Source organism: Coregonus lavaretus (genome assembly GCF_964263955.1).
Source record: "Coregonus lavaretus genome assembly, chromosome: 15".
NCBI lineage: Eukaryota > Metazoa > Chordata > Actinopteri > Salmoniformes > Salmonidae > Coregonus > Coregonus lavaretus.
The window spans coordinates 33,222,234-33,237,053 of NC_140002.1; the positions used below are offsets into that span (position 1 = coordinate 33,222,234).

Here is a 14,820-nt window from a genome sequence, read left to right on the forward strand (position 1 = left end):
TAACACACTACGCCATCATGGATTAAAATCCTGCAGCGCACGCAAGGTCCCCCTGCTCAAGCCAGCACATGTCCAGGCCCGTCTGAAGTTTGCCAATGACCATCTGGATGATCCAGAGGAGGAATGGGAGAAGGTAATGGGTCTGATGAGACAAAAATAGAGCTTTTTGGTCTAAACTCCACTCGCCGTGTTTGGAGGAAGAAGAAGGATGAGTACAACCCCAAGAACACCATCCCAACCGTGAAGCATGGAGGTGGAAACATCATTCTTTGGGGATGCTTTTCTGCAAAGGGGACAGGACGACTGCACCGTATTGAGGGGAGGATGGATGGGGCCATGTATCGCGAGATCTTGGCAAACAACCTCCTTCCCTCAGTAAGAGCATTGAAGATGGGTCGTGGCTGGGTCTTCCAGCATGACAACGACCCGAAACACACAGCCAGGGCAACTAAGGAGTGGCTCCGTAAGAAGCATCTCAAGGTCCTGGAGTGGCCTAGCCAGTCTCCAGACCTGAACCCAATAGAAAATCTTTGGAGGGAGTTGAAAGTCCGTATTGCCCAGCGACAGCCCCGAAACCTGAAGGATCTGGAGAAGGTCTGTATGGAGGAGTGGGCCAAAATCCCTGCTGCAGTGTGTGCAAACCTGGTCAAGACCTACAGGAAACGTATGATCTCTGTAATTGCAAACAAAGGTTTCTGTACCAAATATTAAGTTCTGCTTTTCTGATGTATCAAATACTTATGTCATGCAATAAAATGCAAATTAATTACTTAAAAATCATACAATGTGATTTTCCGGATTTTTGTTTTAGATTCCGTCTCTCACAGTTGAAGTGTACCTATGATAAAAATTACAGACCTCTACATGCTTTGTAAGTAGGAAAACCTGCAAAATCGGCATTGTATCAAATACTTGTTCTCCCCACTGTATACACCGCTATACCAAACAAAAACGATCCCTTTCTCCCTACTTTAACCCTACCAGATCCTAGTCCAGGCCAACAGCCTGGGAGAATGGAACCCATTCTCTTAAAGCCGCTGTAGATCATCTGCACTAAAATCTCATACACCCAATAATGTCTCTGCTGCTGCCACATCTATTTTCTGGGATTTATGCTCCATCAGTGCAGTACAATTAATAACAATAGCTAGAAACACAATAAATCCTATCTTACTAAAGCTAATCCTCTCTGGATGTCTCTATTCAGGCATGCTCACTAGGGGGCTCCCAGTCGATATCACTCACCTTTGGGCTATCCTCTTGGAAATGTTAAGAATGATGAAGCTCATCTACTGCATTTCTATACAATTTAAAAACTCTAAAAAGCTATTTGGAGAAGAGAAAAAAAGGTACAATTACCCCAGTCATTATCACATTGGTTGCTGTAGCTTCATTCACCTCAGTTGATCTATACTGACCAAAAATATAAACGCAACAATTTCAAAGATTTTACTGAGTTACAGTTCACATAAGGAAATCAGTCAATTGAAATACATTTATTAGGCCCTAATCTATGGATTTCACATGACTGGGAATACAGATATGCATTTGTTGATCACAGATAACTTTTTTAAAAGGTAGTGGCATGGATCAGAAAACCAGTCAGTATCTGGTGTGACCACCATTTGCCTCATGCAGCGCAACACATCTCCTTTGCATAGAGTTGATCAGGCTGTTGATTGTGGCCTGTGGAATGTTGTCCCACTCCTCTTCAATGGCTGTGCGAAGTTGCTGTATATTGGTGGGAACTGGTGTCTCTCTCTGGCCGGAGGTAAGCTTGGCTTATATACATAGTTTGGGCTTAGTCGAGTAAAGCTTAAACTATGTATTTAGATTGTAGTTAGGTATTGTAGGTAGTTATCGTGGGTTGTTGTATGTAATTATTGTAGGTTAGTATTGTATTCGGCTGAGCCCGGTGAAGCACGAAGCTAGCTAACCCACTACCTGGACTAGTTAGCGGGTAGCTACTGGTAACTATTAGCAACTGTGGATAGTTGTTTCACGCCTGAGAGTACCTATAATTGTAATTACGCCAGCTAGCTGCCTACAATAATTACATACAATAATGCCTACCATTCAGCTGTTTTTCTAACCTCATTGTCTGAAGCGTTAACGTTAGGTAGTCAGTGGCTACTGTGCTTGAAATTTAGCTTGCTTGTCGCTACCTGGATAGCTACTAAACAAATAGCTGGAACGACCTAGCAAACAGACGCGAACTGGCTGAGTCAATTCAGTGGCTAGCTTTGCACTTGGCTAGCTAACAGTAGCTGCTAGGGGTAAGTTATAACCTACATTTGTGTTTTGTTTTTACATACTGGTAGCCAGAGTCGTTCAAGGGAATTCGGGACATGGGTGACTAGTTAACGTTAGCTTGGCTCTCTCTGTGTGTTCGTGCCGTTGGAGGAGGGGTTTCTTCTTTGTCTGAAAGCAATGGCTAGCTAGTATGCTAACTAGTCTAGCTAACTAACTGGCTGAATAAGTTGACGACGGACTCGCTCAAGCTGTCGGGACTAACCCACAACGTTAGACACGGACACGAATGATCTGCTTGGCGTGTTGACACACTGGTGGTTTGTTGTGGCCGAGTATTGGTGCTAAACCGTGTTGTTGGAGTCCGGCATGCTAGTTGGCTGTGGCGTCATATGACTAGGTGCCCTGGACGATTTTCACGGAAGAATACTGTACCAAGTTAGCTAGCTGAATAAACTAAGTTAGTCTATTCCTAGAAAACATTGAACCGCTGTAGTTTACAACAATTATAGTTTCTGAGGTGGAAGTTGGGAGAGTTATATTTGGGTGTTTCAGTGAAACGTAAGTGAGAGAGGCCCCGCTCTCTCCTTTCCCAGATGTTTAGTTCATTTCATTCCGATCTCCTTTGCATTATTGTAGCCATTTTCTGTAGCCTGTCAACTATGCCTCTGTCTATCCCTGTTCTCTCCTCTCCGCACAGGCTATACAAACGCCTCACACCGCGTGGCTGCTGCCTCTCTAATCTGGTGGTCCCTGCACGCACCACCCACGTGGAGTTCCAGGTCTCAGGCAGCCTCTGGAACTGCCGTTCTGCTGCCAACAAGGCAGAGTTCATCTCAGCCTATGCTACCCTCCAGTCCCTCGACTTCTTGGCGCTGACGGAAACATGGATTACCACTGAAAACACTGCTACTCCTACTGCTCTCTCCTCGTCTGACCATGTGTTCTCGCATACCCCGAGAGCATCTGGTCAGCGGGGGGTGGCACAGGAATCCTCATCTCTCCCAAGTGGACATTCTCTCTTTTTCCCCTGACCCATCTGTCTATCTCCTCATTTGAATTCCATGCTGTCACAGTCACTAGCCCATTCAAGCTTAACATCCTTGTAATTTATCACCCTCCAGGTTACCTTGGAGAGTTCATCAATGAGCTTGACGCCTTGATAAGTTCCTTTCCTGAGGATGGCTCACCCCTCACAGTTCTGGGTGACTTCAACCTCCCTACGTCTACCTTTGACTAATTTCTCTCTGCCTCCTTCTTTCCACTACTCTCCTCTTTTGACCTCACCCTCTCACCGTCCCCCCCTACTCACAAGGCAGGCAATACGCTTGACCTCATCTTTACTAGATGCTGTTCTTCTACTAATCTCACTGCAACTCCCCTCCATGTCTCTGACCACTACTTTGTATCCTTTTCTCTCTCGCTATACAATACTACTCACTCTGCCCCTACTCAGATGGTAATGCGCCGTCGCAACCTTCGCTCTCTCTCTCCCGCTACTCTCTCCTCTTCCATCCTATCATCTCTACCCTCTGCTCAATCCTTCTCCCTCCAATCTCCTGATTCTGCCTCCTCAACCCTCCTCTCCTCCCTTTCTGCATCCTTTGACTCTCTATGTCCCCTATCCTCCCGGCCGGCTCGGTCCTCCCCTCCTGCTCCGTGGCTCGATGACTCATTGCGAGCTCACAGAACAGGGCTCCGGGCAGCCGAGCGGAAATGGAGGAAAACTAGACTCCCTGCGGACCTGGCATCTTTTCACTCCCTCCTCTCTACATTTTCTTCATCTGTTTCTGCTGCTAAAGCCACTTTCTACCACTCTAAATTCCAAGCATCTGCCTCTAACCCTAGGAAGCTCTTTGCCACCTTCTCCTCCCTGCTGAATCCTCCTCCCCCTCCCCCCCTCCTCCCTCTCTGTGGATGACTTCGTCAACCATTTTGAAAAGAAGGTTGACGACATCCGATCCTCGTTTGTTAAGTCAAATGACACTGCTGGTCCTGCTCACACTGCCCTACCCTATGCTTTGACTTCTTTCTCCCCTCTCTCTCCAGATAAAATCTTGCGACTTGTGACGGCCGGCCGCCCAACAACCTGCCCGCTTGACCCTATCCCCTCCTCTCTTCTCTAGACCATCTCCGGTGACCTTCTCCCTTACCTCACCTCGCTCATCAACTCATCCTTGACCGCTGGCTATGTCCCTTCCGTCTTCAAGAGAGCGAGAGTTGCACCCCTTCTCAAAAAACCAACACTCGATCCCTCTGATGTCAACAACTACAGACCAGTATCCCTTCTTTCTTTTCTCTCCAAAACTCTTGAGCATGCCGTCTTTAGCCAACTATCTTGCTATCTCTCTCAGAATGACCTTCTTGATCCAAACCAGTCAGGTTTCAAGACTGGTCATTCAACTGAGACTGCTCTTCTCTGTGTCATGGAGGCTCTCCGCACTGCTAAAGCTAACTCTCTCTCCTCTGCTCTTGTCCTTCTAGACCTGTCTGCTGCCTTTGATACTGTGAACCATCAGATCCTCCTCTCCACCCTCTCCGAGCTGGGCATCTCCGGCGCGGCTCACTCTTGGATTGCGTCCTACCTGACCGGTCACTCCTACCAAGTGGCGTGGCGAGAATCTGTCTCCGCCCCACGTGCTCTCACCACTGGTGTCCCCCAGGGCTCAGTTCTAGGCCCTCTCCTATTCTCGCTATACACCAAGTCACTTGGCTCTGTCATATCCTCACATGGCCTCTCCTATCATTGCTACGCAGACGACACACAACTAATCTTCTCCTTTCCCCCTTCTGATAACCAGGTGGCGAATCGCATCTCTGCATGTCTGGCAGACATATCAGTGTGGATGACGGATCACCACCTCAAGCTGAACCTCAGCAAGACGGAGCTGCTCTTCCTCCCGGGGAAGGACTGCCCGTTCCATGATCTCGCCATCACGGTTGACAACTCCATTGTGTCCTCCTCCCAGAGTGCGAAGAGCCTTGGCGTGACCCTGGACAACACCCTGTCGTTCTCCGCTAACATCAAGGCGGTGACCCGATCCTGTAGGTTCATGCTCTACAACATTCGGAGAGTATGACCCTGCCTTACACAGGAAGCGGCACAGGTCCTAATCCAGGCACTTGTCATCTCCCGTCTGGATTACTGCAACTCGCTGTTGGCTGGGCTTCCTGCCTGTGCCATTAAACCCCTACAACTCATCCAGAATGCCGCAGCCCGTCTGGTGTTCAACCTTCCCAAGTTCTCTCACGTCACCCCGCTCCTCCGCACACTCCACTGGCTTCCAGTTGAAGCTCGCATCTGCTACAAGACCATGGTGCTTGCCTACGGAGCTGTGAGGGGAACGGCACCTCCGTACCTTCAGGCTCTGATCAGTCCCTACACCCAAACGAGGGCATTGCGTTCATCCACCTCTGGCCTGCTGGCCCGCCTACCTCTGCGGAAGCACAGTTCCCGCTCAGCCCAGTCAAAACTCTTCGCTGCTCTGGCACCCCAATGGTGGAACAAGCTCCCTCACGACGCCAGGACAGCGGAGTCACTCACCACCTTCCGGAGACACTTGAAACCCCACCTCTTTAAAGAATACCTGGGATAGGATCAAGTAATCCTTCTACCCCCCCCCCCAAAAAAAAAGTAATAATACATATTGTAAAGTGGTTATCCCACTGGCTATAAGGTGAATGCACCAATTTGTAAGTCGCTCTGGATAAGAGCGTCTGCTAAATGACGTAAATGTAAATGTAAACTGGAATACGCTATCATACACATCGATCCAGAGCAGCCCAAACATGCTCAATGGGTGACAATTCTGGTGAGTATGCAGGCCATGGAAGAACTGGGAAATGTTCAGATTCCGGAAATTGTGTACAGATCCTTGCGACATCAGGCCGTGCATTATAATGCTGAAATATGAGGTGATGGAGGCTGATGAATGGCACGACAGTGAGTCTCAGGATCTTGTCACGTATCTCTGTGCATTCAAATTGCCATCAATAAAATGTGATTGTGTTCTTTGTCTGTAGCTTATGCCTGCCCATACCATAACCCCACCACCAACACCATGGGGCACTGTTCACAACGTTGACATCAGCAAAACGGTCTCCCACATGACGCCATACACGTGGTCTGCGGTTGTGAGGCCGGTTGGACGTACTGCCAAATTCTCTAAAACGACGTTGGAGGAAAATAACATTAAATTCTCTGGCAACAGCTCTGGTGGACATTCCTGCAGTCAGCATGCCAATTGCACGCTCCCTCAAAACTTGAGACATCTGTGGCATTGTGTTGTGACAAATCTGCACATTTTAGAGTGGCCTTTTATTGTCCCCAGCACAAGGTGCACCTGTGTAATGATCATGCCGTTTAATCAGCTTCTTGATATGCCACACAGGTCAGGTGGATGGATTATATTGGCAAAGGAGAAATGCTCACTAACAAGGATGTAAACAAATTTGTGCACAAAACTTGAGAGAAATAAGCTTTTTGTGCATATGGAACATTTCTGGGATCTTTTATTTCAGCTCATGAAACATGGGACCAACACTTTACATGTTGCATTCATATTTTTGTTCAGTGTACAAACAAATAGCCTATTAGCTATACAATTAGCTGCGACACATTAACTCAGCACCGGGATTCAAAACATACATACAGAGGGATCTGTTAGCAGAAAAAGGATTTGAGTAAAGGTCCAATGCAGACGTATTTATTTTAATATCAAATAATTTCTGGGTAACAATTAAGTACCTTACTATGATTGTTTTCAATTAAAATTGTAAAAAATTAACAAAAATAGCTTCTTAAAGAGCAATTTCAAAGCTCAACAAGACAGACCGGGTATTCTCAGTCTCGCCATTGCCACCGGGTCTACGTCTCACCAAAAGGCAGGCATCACAAACACCAGGAACATTATTTTTCATTTGATACACCTCTACGAGCTATGCCACTGATCACTCCTTTGAGCGGCGCCCTGCTCCGGAGAGCAAAGCACGACACAAGTTGAGCCTCGAGATGCCCGCTGCCTATGACCAGATGCACCCCCCAAAAAAAATTGTATACACTAGGCCTATCTACAGGCTATGCTTCGAGTAAATCTGAGCTGAAAAAACATTGCATGCTATTCCATTAAAACTACAGCCTATATGCCACGTTGTGATCTAAATTCTAATCTTAATTGGCACATTTCAAACTGTCCTTTTGTGAGGCGCAGCCGGGAGCTAGTTGTGTACAATTGCGAGTGGTGGGGTCGATAAACCAGGAAGATTCTCCATCATCGTTTACATCTCCAGTTTGGGAACATTTTGGCTTCCCAGTAGATTACAACTGCGATGGACAGAGAGAATATTTCGCAACTGCTCAACGAGAATAGCCAATGCAGCAGCCAACATCTCAAACATGTTGACACATTTATGCCGACATCAACTCCAGTATTCCTACCACCAGAGCAAAAAACGGAAATGCAAAAAAAACACCACAACTTCCATCTCCCCTCTGCATTCAAGCAGACCTTTGCAGCGGATTCTGACCGGGCCAAAGAAATTACAAGAGATAAGTATGTTTATAGCCACATGTATGCGCCCATTCCCAGTGGATGAAAAGAATAGGGAGTTTCAGCACCTCTTGGAAGTGCTCGAGCCACGTTACGAACGTCGCCCTCACACACCCATTTCAGCAAACAGGTAGGCCTACCCACTCTACATAAGCAAGCTAAAGCCGAAGTTGTCAATGAATTAGCCAATGCACCCCGTGTTGCGCTTACCACAGATGGATGGACCACCAGTGCTACAGAGAGCTACTTAACATTACCACAGTTTCTAAACCCAGAGGTGCAACATCGCAAGACTTCCGGGAATACTTGCGAAACAGACCAAGCAGACCAGGCCAGGGTTTGGGATTTGAGAAGTCAATGAGAGAAGTGAACAATTCTTCTTTAGTTGTTAATTTTCTCGAAATCTAAAGGCACCACCTATACTGATACAATTCTGAGGTGCATATTGAAGATATTGGAAGAACTGTCCACATTTACTTTTCGTCAGCCAACAAGATGAGTGAGTAGGCCTAACGAACAGCAAAAGCACTAGTCTATGTCAATCTACTATCCCCCATAGTAAAAAAGTTGACCTATTCTATTCTGTGCGAGAAATAAATATTCCTAACATAGTCTGGGATAGTTGTGGGATGCGATAAATCCCAAATTAATACAACCACCAACATCAAAAAAACGTTTTTACACAATGAGGCTGACGCAACAGATCAGGGCCCGTATCTCTAAAGAATTTTTGTGCAAAAAGTGGCTCCTAGCAGCCAAATTCTAAGAAAATTCTCAGAGGCATGACGTTTTCTTAGAATTTCCCCTAAAAGTGACACGAAAATCCCAGTTAATATAAAAGCTATTCCTCAAGAGTCCTAGCGCTTAAAAGGGCTCCTAAGGCGAGATCTGCTAAGAGCAGGGAAGAGGACTTTTAGTGGCTTAGGAGTTACCCTAAGCAGCTGCACAAAATGGCCAACAGAGGAGGCAGGAGAGATGTCCTGCAAACACTGGATGACAGGGAATTATTGAGACGCTACAGATTGGATCGTGCAGGAATCATGTTTGTGGTGGATCTCCTTAGAGATGCAATTACTTCACCAACTCGACGCCACAACGCTATTACACCGGAGAAGAAAGTAATCACAACCCTGAGGTATTTGGCAACAGGGAAAATGCAACAATGCAGCAGTGATGACTTGGGTCTGTCCCAATCCTCCGTCAGCAGAGTCATCACCCAAACACTGACAGCTTTGTCACAACCTAATATTGTGACACAATTTGTTTCATTCCCGCTGGATGCCCGCACTTTACACACACATAAAAGGGCATTTATGGACATTGCAGGATTCCCTGGCGTTGTGGGTGTAATTGATGGAACACATGTGAGAATAATTGCGCCATCAGAGGACGAGGCTGTCTTTGTTAACAGGAAGAATTTCCACAGCATCAATGTGCAAATAGTGTTCAATGCGGCCTGGAAGATTTTGGACATTGTGGCTAAATGGCCAGGCTCCACACATGATGCGAGAATGCTCTCCGAGAGTGGCATCAGACAGCTTTTTGAGAGACGCTATGTGCCAGCTAATTGCCACTTGTTAGGGGACAGTGGCTACCCATGCAAACCATGGCTCCTTACACCTTACCTCCAGCCACGCCAAGGGCCCCAACTAAACTATAACAGGTAAGCCAAACAATACAAAAATCATGGAAATGAAATGCAAGCAATATGTTAGAGCATCCAAGTAGTGCAATATTTCCATCAAATAATTAAAGGTCTGTATTCTATTGTAGGGCCCACAAGACAACAAGAGCGGTGGTGGAGCGTGGCATAGGCCAGCTTAAGAGGCGCTTTCATGTTCTCCACGGAGAGGTGCGGCTGAGGCCTGAAAAAGTCAGCAAACTCATCATAGCCTGTGCAATATTACACAATATTTGCAAGGTTAGACAGATTGCAGAACCTCTGGAGGATGGCGATGAGGATGAGGATGGAGACAACGATGAGGATGGTGGTGAAGAAGATATTCACATTCCACAGGGGAACCTAGCCCAGAGTGGACTGCCTTACAGGGCAAACTTCACAAATTTACATTTCAGGCAAGCTGTAGCCCCATGTCATTTGAGAACTTGTGATGGTATTAAGAACTACCACAGTTTTACTGCACATCACCTGCAACTGTTAAATGCAAGACACAGAACACAATCTCTAAATGGTTTATTTTTTAGGTGTTCAATTTTAAGGCGGTAGTACTCCTCCTGAAGGGAAAGGACTTTTTTTTGTTGTTCAAACACATCAATTGTGAGTTGCAATCTTCTCTCCTGCAGGGATGCTGACGGAGCAGGTGCTGCGGATGGGAATGGTGTTTGATCCGCCGGGCTATCCTGAGTAGCAGCTGCAGATGGTTCAGGCGGCAAACTTGATGGGCCCGGTTCTTGTGATGGCTCCATGCTACAGAAATACATAGGCCTAGTTTAATTATTGTTTTGATTAAATTAATTTAATACAATGAGCATGGATAACACATGAAATGGCTTCTGCAATGAATAAACACTGTTGATATGAATAACCCTGTGTCCTACCTTTGCTGCATTTCAAGGGCCTGCATCATTGACGTGTCAATGCCTGTTGGCAGCCCGGTGACACTGACCTCAGAGTGTCCCAGGACTTGAAAGACAGTGTCGGCCACCTGGGACAGCCGCTTTGCAGGTGGTCCACCCCCTAGAAAGAAACAGTCAATGAACACAGTACTTAGGCATGTAAATTAACTTTGCCAGCAGGAGCAAATTGCCAGATTATGTGGTAGGCCATAGTATTTTGCTCACCTGTGAGTGAGGATTCCCGCTTGTGTGCTGCAATCTCATCTTTTGCCTTGGACTGCAGCACATACCACCTTTTCTCACAATCGTCGCCTGTCCGCACCACCAGTGGAAAAGAGGCATTGATTGTTTGGGATATTGTGTCCCAGGCGCGCCTCTTGCCTTGGCTAGTGACAGTTGGGCCAAATTTTCCTCGTAACATACCTTTATGTTCGTTCACCAACTGGGCCAGCAACAAACCTTGCTCCTCAGTCCAGTTCGGCTTGCGATTCCTTTTTTTCTCCATTTTCTGTGTTTGTAGGATATTTGTTAACAAGCCTTCATAAATAGACCAGCCAGCAATCACAGACATTGTTAAAAGCTGAGCTGTGTTACCCTCGTTAAGTTCACACTGAGTTGTAACGTTGCAATTTCTACTTCATTAAGGACAGCCCCTTGAGATAGGCCATCTTGTTTTCAATGGGGTCCATATGGAAGTGAAAGTACAAAATATGCCAGCTAGGATATTAATATGAGCAAATGAGACACAAATCATTATTTGAACAGGGTGTAATGAGCTTAAGTTTTCACATATTTTAGATTCTAATGTTAGGCTATAACCCCTACAGCTTACTATTCATTTTCCAGATATTTTCTTGAATGTGAAATATTATTTACAATTATAGTCTGCATAAGATTAGAGTGTATAATTATGTTTATTGATTTGAGGGTACATCCTTTGCTCATTATCACCAAAAGTTCATTTTCATCAAACTTGTAGGATCAACCAATCACGGCTTTTGAAATGATGACTCATACCTAGCAACGGGGTCAACCACACCTCCTCACTAAGATAGGATTTTTCATCCATTCCTGGCTCAGAGTTCACTGAAAATGTTCTGGAATCACTTCTAAGCTAAAACTCCTGGCAAGGAATTTTTAGGTTAAGTTAGGAGCTCTCTGAGAGGATTCTCAGAATCTTTAAGGATACGGGCCCAGAACGTTTAGCTTAAAATATGATAACCTTTTAGGCTATTTCTTCACATTATAAGCGCAACAATGCGCACACGGCAGTAGGCTATAAGCGCAAATGTTCCATTAGTGGGAAAACACCATTATCAAAAGTGACCGCAAATGGAAAATGCGATTATGCATGTAATGCTTTTATTATAAAAGGTGCATTTTTATGGTGAAGATTATCTTCCCCAAACTTGAAACACGCGCTGCTTATGAATGCCATTTAGGCTCTACACCCCTTGTAAAGTGGATTAATGTGCTTAATTTTAAGAAGTTATTTGGTCACTTTAGTTGTGATACAAACCTTATCAAAACATATAGGCCTATGGGCTAGGCTACATGAGGTGTGCGACTATGATTAGAAAAAGTCGTGCAAAAAAAAAAAAGGCATTGTTTCTTACCTTACGCTGGGCATCATTCACAAGTGATAAAATATAATTCATAAGTGATAGGCTAATAGTGTCACCCATCAGACTATTCTTGATCTAATCTCGTCTTTACATATACTAAATAATATATGTGTGAAATTTGTTTTGATTTAGAATGGACCATTATCATGCACCTGTCTCAACAGGGGCAGCGGAGAAAAATACGTTATCTATGCACTTAAAAAGCGAATGGAGGACACTTTTCCCGTGGTTCCTTTACATGCCAGCCAGGTAGGCTATACTCCTGTTGTAAAGATATGCAATGTGCTTAGTATTAGGAAATTTGAGAAATAAATATAGTAGGCCTAGCCTATAGAAAGCTGATGGGAACCTCCTCTTTTTAATAGAGGTCATCACTCTGTTTTCTCTCGCAATTGCATAGCCTGCAGAAATGTTGCGCTCATGGGTTCTCATGAAGTGATTGATTAGATTTTCGATTACATTTGCATTGATGTGATTAGAGGGAAAATAGAGTGCTGAGTACCAGGCAGTTAGAAAGTTCGGTAGGCTACTAATGACCATCAGCAGCATCAGAGCTTTGAGAAGCCTAATTACCGTGACTAAACATCAAGTGGAATTTGACTGCCTTCATGACTTGTGACAGCTGGTGTGGCGGTAATATGGTCACCGCAACAGCCCTAGTCTGCACACCCGAAGAGTGTCTGCACAAACTGTCAGAAACCTTCTCTGGGAAGCTCATCTGCGTGCTCATCGTCCTCACTAGGGTCTTGACCTGACAGCAGTTTGGCATCGTAACCGACTTCAGTGGGCAAATGCTTACCTTCGATGGCCACTGGCATGCTGGAGAAGTGTGCTCTTCATGGATGAATCCCGGCTTCAACTGTACCAGGCAGATGGCAGACAGCGTGTATGACGTCGTGTGGGAGAGCGGTTTGCTTGTGCAAAAAAACATAAACAGCGTGTTCCAGTTCCCGCCAATATCCAGCAACTTCGCACAGCCATTGAAGAGGAGTGAGACAACATTCCACAATCAACAGCCTGATCAACTCTATGCGAAGATGTGTCATGCTGCATGAGGCAAATAGTGGTCACACCAGATACTGAATGGTTTTCTGATCCACGCCCCTACCTTTTTTTAAAGGTATCTATAATAATAATAATAATAATATGCCATTTAGCAGACGCTTTTATCCAAAGCGACTTACAGACCAACATATGCATATCTGTATTGTGAAATCCATGACTGGGCCTGATTAATTTATTTCAATTGATTGATTTCCTTATATGAACTGTAACTCAGTAAAATCTTTGAAATTGTTGCATTTATATTTTTGTTCAGTATAGATTCGAGCCATTGTCTTAAGTAGTTGAACATGTTATTACTCCAACCTTGTGAAAGTGACAAACTGACACGTTTTCATATTAGTCAAAAACTACTTCATATCGAAGGAGTGCTTTGATTTGACGTCCTGCGCATGCGCAGTTCGGTGCGATGACCGATAGACCCGATGAAGTGTTTCTGAGCATGAGCATAGCTAGCCAGCATTGCCATGACATCACCTACAAGTGTGATCTGGGATTTCAATCAGAGAAGCAGTTTCTTCCTTTCTTCATACTGTACTGTCTTTGACATTACCCCAGAGTGGGAAATGAGACATAATGTGCTACAGACACGCCTCCTTTGAGTCACAAGTGCACATAAACTGAGTGAAGAAAACATTCACCGGCTGATGGCACACATACGTCTCAATTCTCAAAAATCCTTCTTTAACCTGTCTTCTCCCCTTCATCTACACTGATTGAAGTGGATTTAACAAGTGACATCAATAAGGGATCATAGCTTTCACCTGGATTCACCTCGTCAGTCTATGTCATGGAAAGAGCATAATGACCACAAAGTGCTAACAGTCAGTATCTGGATAACGTGTGAAATGCTTGGTAATGTATGTGATATCAACAGAGGTATATTTTCTGGGTGATTTAAATATGGACTGGCTTTCATCAAGCTGCTCATTATAAAAGTGCCTGCAACCTGGTTCAGGTTATCAGTCAACCTACCAGGGTAGTTACAAACAGCACAGGAATAAAATCATCAACATGTATTGATCACATCTTTACTAATGCTGCAGAAATTTGCTCTAAAGCAGTATCCAAATCCATCGGATGTAGTGATCACAATAGAGTAGCCATTTCTAGGAAAACCAAAGTTCCAAAGGCTGGGCCTAATATAGCGTATAAGAGGTCATACAATACGTTTTGTATTTGTTGGTCTGTGGTGTGTAATGAGGAGCAACCAGACGCTGCACTTGACACATTTATGAAATTGCTTGTTCCGGTTACTAATAAGCATGCACCCATTAAGAAAATTACTATAAAAACTTAAATCCCTGTGGATTGATGAGGAATTGAAAAATTGCATTGTTGAGAGGGATGAGGCAAAAGGAATGGCAAATAAGTCTGGCTGCACAACCGATTGGCAAACGTACTGCAAATTGAGAAATCATGTGACTAAACTGAATAAAAATAAGAAACTATACTATGAAACAAAGATATTATATAAAGAATGATAGTAAAAAGCTTTGGAGCACCTTAAATTAAATTTTGGCCAAAAAGGCAAACAGCTCCATCATTCATTGAATCAGATGGCTCATTCATCACAAAACTCACTGATATTGCCAATTACTTTAATGATTTTTTCATTGGCAAGATTAATAGAATGCTGACACTACACATCCAAGTATAACTGATCAAATTATGAAAAGACAAGCATTGTAATTTGATGTCTGTAAAGTCAGTGTGGAAGAAGTGAAAAAATTGTCTATCAACAATGACAAGCCACC

General features: G+C 44.6%; 1 long non-coding RNA gene across 2 annotated transcripts; it reads right to left on the reverse strand.

Annotated features, from left to right (window-relative positions):
- Window positions 1-9,976: 9,976 nt before the first annotated feature.
- Window positions 9,977-11,027, reverse strand: LOC311142204. Of its 2 annotated transcripts, none has more exons than XR_014614276.1 (2): window positions 10,359-11,027; window positions 9,977-10,227 (listed from the first exon to the last, which is right to left on the reverse strand). It is a non-coding gene; the product is annotated as an uncharacterized lncRNA (long non-coding RNA). The 2 variants fall into 2 exon arrangements; XR_014614277.1 differs by having other exon boundaries at window positions 9,977-10,245.
- Window positions 11,028-14,820: the final 3,793 nt, after the last annotated feature.